Genomic DNA, 7,747 nt, shown 5'->3' with positions numbered 1-7,747 from the left:
CTGATGAGCCCTTGTTGCAGCAAGGCGCTCCTGAATTCAAGCATCAAATGGCCTCTTCTGCTCTTCCCTGTGTAAAGTTGCCAGCTACTGGCGAATACCAATCTCTCGCCTGACAATCTCACGTCTCTTGGTACTAGCAACTAGGTGACAAAAGTCGCTAATATCAGAGAGAGATGCTGCCATATGTGAAGGGAGGGCACTCCGCCTTGCACATGAGAAACCCAGATCTGCAAAGCTTCCTTTGAGAGGTCCTCCTCTGCATAAAGGGTATTTGGAATCCTAATGCTGGCAGACCGTTCTCTCAAATGCGGCTCGGAAACCATTAGAACCACTGGAAAGTGATCCGAAGTGGGAACCCCAGCAGCAATGCAAATTAATCCTCCTCTATCCAAGGCCCAATTATCAACTTAAAATCGATCAATCCGTGCATGGATAGGCATTTGTAGCCTCCTGTTCGACCAAGAATACATGAGTGATTATGACTGAGTGTGAAAAGCATCGTCAAGCCAAACATCTCTACCACTGGAACTGAAGAGGAAGGCATCCCAAGTTGCTGTCTCCAAAGAATGGATGCCACCCTCTATACCCCTTTTTTTATCTGAGGGTAACTCTACCATATTGAAGTCCCCTCCTATGACCCATGAATCTGCATGGGGGCCCAGGAGAGCAACTCCTTCCAAAATAGTACACGGTCCTCTTTGTTATTAGGGGCATAAAGGTTGGGGAGTCCAACCTTATGACCCCCAATCAAAAGAAGAACCCACTGGGCTGTGAAGGGTAAGATCACAAGCGGAGAAAAGAATCCAAAACTGAATTACAAGTACCTCCCCAGTACCAAAGGTCGGTGAGCAAATAGTGTGACCTAAAAGTAGATTGCCTGAATTTGTTCAATCACTAGCATCCAATTTGTGCTCATATAAGAGTAAAATATCAATAGAGCCACTAGTAACACCTGGATGAAGTTGCTTCTAAATCAGTTGGCTACTGCTGTGCGATGAGGGACACCACCAAGGCCCTGTATATTTCGGCTAAGAATCCTCATCAATGGGAGGATGTAGAATGGAACATCTTACTCGACCTAGTGGAGGAAACAAACCCCTCAATAGGGGAAGACCTCTTGCTCAAAGAGTGAGGGATGGAACCAAGTGGCGAAAACTCAACAGGAGAAAACACCCTACCATCTGAAGAAGAAGACGTCAATAGGGGAAGACCTCCTTCCCAAAGAGTGAGGGATGGGACCAAGTGGCAAAAACCCAACAAGAGAAAACACTGTGTCACCTGAAGAAGAAGACATCATGTCAACAGGAATCCCAATCACTGCCTCACCAAAAGATGAGTCCTCCTTGGGGAAATCTACCAAGGTTGAAAAAGGAGTTCCTGTGAATCAGGCCCAACCCACCGGTGCGGAGGATCCCTTCAGAGGGAAGTGAATCAATGGGGTACCCAATCTCCTTTCCTCTATCCAAGAGGGGAGCTGAAGACTACTCTTGAGAACCCTGTGTCTGAAAAACTGTGGAGGCCCCTCCAACTAGAGAATGTGCATGGTTAGGGAGAGGGGCTACCCCTGTGAAAGGGAGAGGGGCAACCAATGGGTCCGGGGGAGAAGTTGCAACTAGGGCTGCAACTGTAACTAAAGCATCTTGGACTACATGAGATGCAGCACTGGGATCAACCAGAATGGGAGACTCCAGCTGCACCTGTTCCCCCTAGTTACCTAACCTGTTCCAGGCCCAAACCAGCCTCCATCAACTCCGTACACCCTGCTGTGTGCACTCGTCCAGGTCCGTACCAGTTCCATACATCTGTTGACGTCAGTGTCACATCATCGCAGCCTGCAAACCCTGCACAATCAGGTCCTCTCCACTTGCAGGACAGCCACGTGGCAAGTTCGTGCTGTTACTGTCCTCCATGTGCCAAGCATGTGCTTCTCTGGGCTGCTCACATGGCAGCCTGCCTGCTGTCCATGTGGGTAGCCTTATTTCCCGTCGAAGAGATCGACAACGTGGGAATGTACTCTAAAGATAACCAATGAATCATTAGTATAGGAAATTCGGTGGCCTGCATTGATTGGGTGGAACACTTCCACCAATCACTTAAGTAAACAAAATATCCAAATTATTATTTTTCCCATCTCCGAGAAAGAGCCTTTACTAAGGGGCATATGTCATGGAGGGGAAAAAGGAGGGAAATAAGGATTGCTATTTTGGATGTTTTTCCCTTGGAGGAGCCTAGTTTGGATGTTGTCCCTCGATGCATGACATAATGATCCAAGGGAAATGGAGGGGAAATGAGAGAGCTATATAAGGAAATGTCACATCAATGGTTCTCAAGAGTGTGGGAAATAGCACCTTGAGGTCTAGAGCATGGTCCCACCCTATTTCCCACGGTCCGACCCTATTTCCCCCTCTATTTCCCATGGTGCATTTGCATAGCATAATAGAAATAGCTATTTCTCAAGCATTTCCCTTCCATGACATAGGCCCTAAGCCTACCCATGACAGGCCAAAAACCAACCAATTACTGAAGGGTTTTTGATCCAACAGTCACCATCAAAACTCTTGCGACCCTAGCCGTTGACGAGCGCGACTTTAGCCGACGAGCACGACCTTAGCCGGAACCGAGGGCGCATAGTCCTCGCCAAGTGTCCTTGGATTCGTGCCCTCTCTGCGCATGCAGTGGTGGGAAGAGGAGCAAGGCGCCTTGCTCCTCTTCCTCGAGTTTTTCTCGCGATGATGATGAATATATCTACACGACATCCCTGTCATACGTCTCACTTGTCGGTTGCTCATCTGCGCAAGCAATCAAGCCCTCATTCTCCTATGGCTTTCCTCCCGGATAGTGGAGCGGTAGTAGAGGCATATTTTCCTTCAGGTACTGTTCTTTTGGAACTGTCGAAATTGAGAAAGTCTTCTCCTCACCCCACTTCAGGCAATCGGTTTTTGGTGTGGTCATGCTTCGCAGGTAGGCCAGGGACAGAGCGTTTATGGAAGGAATACTCCATGGATTCCTCTCAGTGGTGGGACAACCGAGAGATCCAAGTAAGTGTGCGGCGAGTCTGAAATGAAAGATTTGCCCCCGTAAATCTGAAGTCTGAAGGATTTCTTAAAAGAGTCTGAAGAATTTCTTGTAAATCTTTGACAGAAAAATTCGAGATCTCTACATTTAAAGCATAAGATCACCGAGGAGTCGCTATGGATAGACAGCTGGGACAATCCACTTTGGGTTAGAGAAGTGCTCGAGGAAAAGCCCAAAGCATCCACTGTTGAGGCCCAAGACCGTGGCTTGGTGGAGGAGTGTAGCGAGACTGGCGTAAAGGACAATGCATCCAAAGCACAAAGACAGCGCGAGAAGAGCGGCTGGGAAACGCTCAGCTTAGAGGAGGCACTCACGTCTATGGAACAGATGTCCCAGACGCCTTCTGTTCAGAACCTTATATGCATCTTGCGTAACTGCAGAACGCAGAAAAATCTAGAGTATACCAAGCGCTTGTATGCCTACCTGTCCAAAAATGGTCTGGAAGATCATAGATCTCTTGGGAACTACCTGGTACCATTGTTGGTCCAAGTTGGAAGCATGTGCGAAGCTCAGCAAGTTTTTAACAAGTTGGTTGATCGGAATGTGTATTCTTGGGATTCTCTTATACGGGGTCATATTGAGTTTGGCAATTCAGAGCATGCACTTAATCTCTACCAGAAAATGCAAGAGGATTCTGTACACCCTAGCAAGTATACCTTCCTGTCCATACTGAAGGCTTGTGCTAGGTTGAAAGATGTTGAAAGAGGCAGAGAAATCAACACCGAGTTAGCCAGAAAGGGGCTTGAAGGAGATCTTATTGTGGGAAGCACCTTGGTGGATATGTATTCCAAATCTGGCTCGCTTCCAGAAGCACAGGAAGTGTTTGAGAAGCTCCCAGTACGGGACGTAATCTTGTGGAACGCACTTATTGCAGGATATGCTAAGCATGGGCTTGGTGAGGAAGCCTTAAACTGTCTTGAACAGATGAAAGTGGACGGTCTCTCTCCAGATGCTGGCACGTTTGTTTGCAGCTTGAAAGCTTGTGGCAGCATAGGAGCCATGGACAAGGGCCGAGAAATACACTTGGAGATAGCTAGAAAGGGGCTGGAAAGAGATCATCTTGTTGGCAACACCTTGGTGGATATGTATGCCAAATGTGGCTCGGTTGCGGAAGCACGGGAAGCATTTGACAAGCTTCCAGTTCAAGACGTAGTCTCATGGAACGCATTGATCACAGGATATACTGAGCATGGACATTGTGAGAAAGCACTGAGTTGTCTCAAACAGATGCAACTGGAGGGTCTCTCTCCAAATGCTGTCACATTTGTTTGCAGCTTGAAAGCTTGTGGCAGCATAGGAGCCATGGAAATGGGCCGAGAAGTACACACTGAGATAGCTAGAATTGGGCTGGAAAGAGATCTTGTTGTTGGCAACACCTTGGTGGATATGTATGCCAAATGTGGCTCGCTTGTAGAAGCACAGGAAGCATTTGACAAGCTGTCAGTTCAAGACGTAGTCTCGTGGAATGCAATGATCACAGGATATGTGGAGCAGGGGCTTGGTGAGGAAGCTCTGAACTGTCTCGATCAGATGCAGTTGGATGGTCTTTCCCCAAATGTTGTCTCATTTGTTTGCAGCCTAAAAGCTTGTGGCAGCACAGGAGCCATGGACAAGGGCCGAGACATGCATGCCGAGATAGCCAGGAAGGGCCTAGAAAGAGAGGTGCTTGTTGGCAATACCCTGGTGGATATGTATGCCAAATGTGGCTCGCTTGCAGAAGCACAGGAAGCGTTTGACAAGCTGCCAATTCAAAACCAGATCTCATGGACAGCACTCATGACAGGATATGCTGAGCATGGACTTGGTGAGGGAGCTCTGAACTGTCTCGAACAGATGCAATCGGAGGGTGTCTCTCCAGATGCCGTCACATTTGTTTGCATCTTGAAATCATGTGGCAGCATAGGAGCCATAGCTAAGGGCCGAGAAATACATGCTGAGATAGCCAGGATTGGGCTAGAAAGAGATCTTGTTGTTTGCAACACCTTGGTAGATATGTATGTCAAATGTGGCCTGCTTGCAGAAGCACAGGAAGCGTTTGACAAGCTGCCAGTTCAAGATGTTGTCTCTTGGACTGTACTCATGGCAGGATATGCCGACCATGGGCTTGGTGAGGAAGCGTTGAACTCTCTCAAACAGATGCAACTGGATGGTCTCTCTCCAAATGCTGTTACGTTTGTATGCAGCTTGAAAGCTTGTGGCAGGGTAGGAGCTACAGACAAGGGTCGAGAAATGCATGCCGAGATAGCCAGAAAGGGGCTGGAAAGAGATCTTACTATTGGGAGCACCTTGGTGGATATGTATGCCAAGTGTGGCTCGCTTGCAGAAGCATGCGAAGCATTTGACAAGCTGGCAGTTCGTGGTGTAGTCTCGTGGAATGCACTGATTGCAGGATATGCTGAGCATGGGCTTGGTGAGGAAGCACTGAACTGTTTTGAACAAATGCAACTGGAGGGTCTCTATCCAGATTCTGTCACGTTTGTTTGCAGCTTGAAAGCTTGTGGCAGCATAGGAGCCATGGACAAGGGCCGAGAATTGCACACCAACATAGCCAGAAAGGAGCTGGAAAGAGAGCATTTTGTGGGCAACACCTTGGTGGATATGTATGCCAAATGTGGCTCGCTTGCAGAAGCACAGGAAGTGTTTCACAAGCTACCAGTTCGAGACGTAGTCTTGTGGAATGCACTGATCTCAGGATGTGCCCAGCAAGGTGAAAGTGAAAATGCTTTCCATATGCTTGAGAGAATGAGAGGAGAAGGGATAAAGCCAAATGGGGCCACATTTTCTATTATTCTGACTTTATGCAGTCACATGGGTCTTGTGGATAAGGGCCAGCAGTACTTTGAGACCATGAGCACAGACTATGGCGTCACTCCAACCATTGAGCACTACATTGGCATTGTTAATCTACTTGGCCGTGCAGGCCAATTAGATGAGGCGGTAGTGATGGTGATGACAATGCCTTTCCATCCTAATCTCGTGGTCTGGCATACGGTGTTGGGTGCTTGTCAAAAGTGGGGTAATGTGAAGCTTGGAAGACTGGCCTTTGAACACGCGGTGCAATTGGATGAAAAGGATGCTGCATGTTATGTCTTGATGTCTAACATCTATGGAGATGCTAACATGCAAGAGGAGGAGAACGAGGTAGAGAAAATGAGGGTAAGAAAATAAGCATGGAAAAAGCCCGGACAAAGTCGGTGGACTGACAGCAGTGGGACTCTGCATTCGCTTGTGTGGGGGGGGTTACTGTAATTTCCCAAAACCAAAAATATGCATGCAAAGCTAGAACATCTTCCCTCAAAATGAGGAAGTGTATGTCCCAGATTTGCATTGGATGTCACGAGGCTCCATTGATGCATGGCTGTCTGGGCAAGCTGGCTATATTGTGTGTCCTAATCAATACACCCAAGGGGACACCTGGACGAGTTATCAAGAGTCTGTGGGTTTTCAACGACGGCCACTGCACTGATATCAAAAGATAGATCAGCAAACTATTCTTTTGAGAGATGCAAACCACTTCAATGACGAACAGTGTGCCTGTGGGGGTTATTGGTGATGTGGTGCATCTATAGTAGCCTGTTTTTTGTTATTTATAATGTTCTGCTAGAATGATGGAAAGATATGATGACCGGCATTCAGACTAGGATGGCATTGAGTCAGATCATGATTTGTGTGTTAGCGAGTTGCCATTACAAGACCATGGATCTGTTGCTACAAGTGACCACTCCAATGCCTCTATGCTAGTCCAAAGAAGGCGAATGCGTTTGTATTACTAGAATGATGGAAAGATATGATGACCGGCATTCAGACAAGGATGGCATTGAGTCAGATCATGATTTGTGTTTTAGCGAGTTGCCATTACAAGACCGTGGATCTGTTGCTACAAGTAACTTCAATGCCTCTATGCTAGTCCAAAGAAAGCGAATGTGTTTGTATTACCTTCTTGGGTAATACCACCTTTCAATAGTCTGAGAGCACTTGAAGTATTTGAACTTTATGAGCTTTGTCAAGAATGGTGTACATTGCACCATCTAGACAGGATTATAAAGAGCAAAGGGCGAAACCCAAACTCTTAAGGGGTAAAGTTGTATATTTCTTCTCTTCGTCATCATAAGATACTGTACAGTTAGTGTGTGCGGGCACTCTTCTCCTCTCACTCTCTCCTATTTTCCAAACATGGTATCAGAGCAGCTTGACCAGCCAGGCCAGCATTCTCAGTGATACGTCATCATTAGTTACCACGTCAACAGCTCACACAATGCCGCATCACATGGAAAGCATAGTTGCCACGTCAACAGTTCTCATAAAGCCACATCACATAGTGTGCTTTTTAAGCACAATGCCCTCACAAGCACACCTTGCATTGTTGCACATGAAGACCTGCACCATGTCATCATTTTTGTACGTGTCTTTCATTTTTAGACTTATTTGTAAATTATGTCAATCTTTACTTGACTAGACCTAGAGTCAGTCAAGCTAGCCGAGCCCATACATCTGGTGATCGAACATCACAAAAGTCTCTTATAAACGGATTTGGACAAATATTGTATAGTTGAGGAGGCTAAGGTAATGCCTGCGAGAGAGAGAGAGTGTTGATCAGCGTTCTGCTTTTGAAAAACCTGAAAATACATGTTTCTAGTACCCCTTATCTTGTGGTTGTTTGGCATCCGATTTG

At 46.8% G+C, this 7,747-nt stretch overlaps 1 pseudogene across 1 annotated transcript; it reads left to right on the top strand.

Moving 5' to 3' along the window:
- The first annotated feature begins 2,511 nt into the window (after positions 1–2,511).
- On the top strand, positions 2,512–7,228 carry LOC147893281 (pentatricopeptide repeat-containing protein At4g39530-like; annotated as a pseudogene). Its single transcript, XR_015542187.1, has 3 exons — positions 2,512–2,871; positions 2,962–3,038; positions 3,142–7,228. The product of XR_015542187.1 is annotated as a pentatricopeptide repeat-containing protein At4g39530-like (transcript).
- The last annotated feature ends 519 nt before the right edge of the window (positions 7,229–7,747 follow it).

This window comes from Dipteris shenzhenensis, chromosome 15 (assembly GCF_047967505.1).
Source record: "Dipteris shenzhenensis isolate YYH24624 ecotype China chromosome 15, Dip_SZ_1.0, whole genome shotgun sequence".
Taxonomy (NCBI): domain Eukaryota; kingdom Viridiplantae; phylum Streptophyta; class Polypodiopsida; order Gleicheniales; family Dipteridaceae; genus Dipteris; species Dipteris shenzhenensis.
This window is presented reverse-complemented; position numbering and strand designations above follow the sequence as displayed.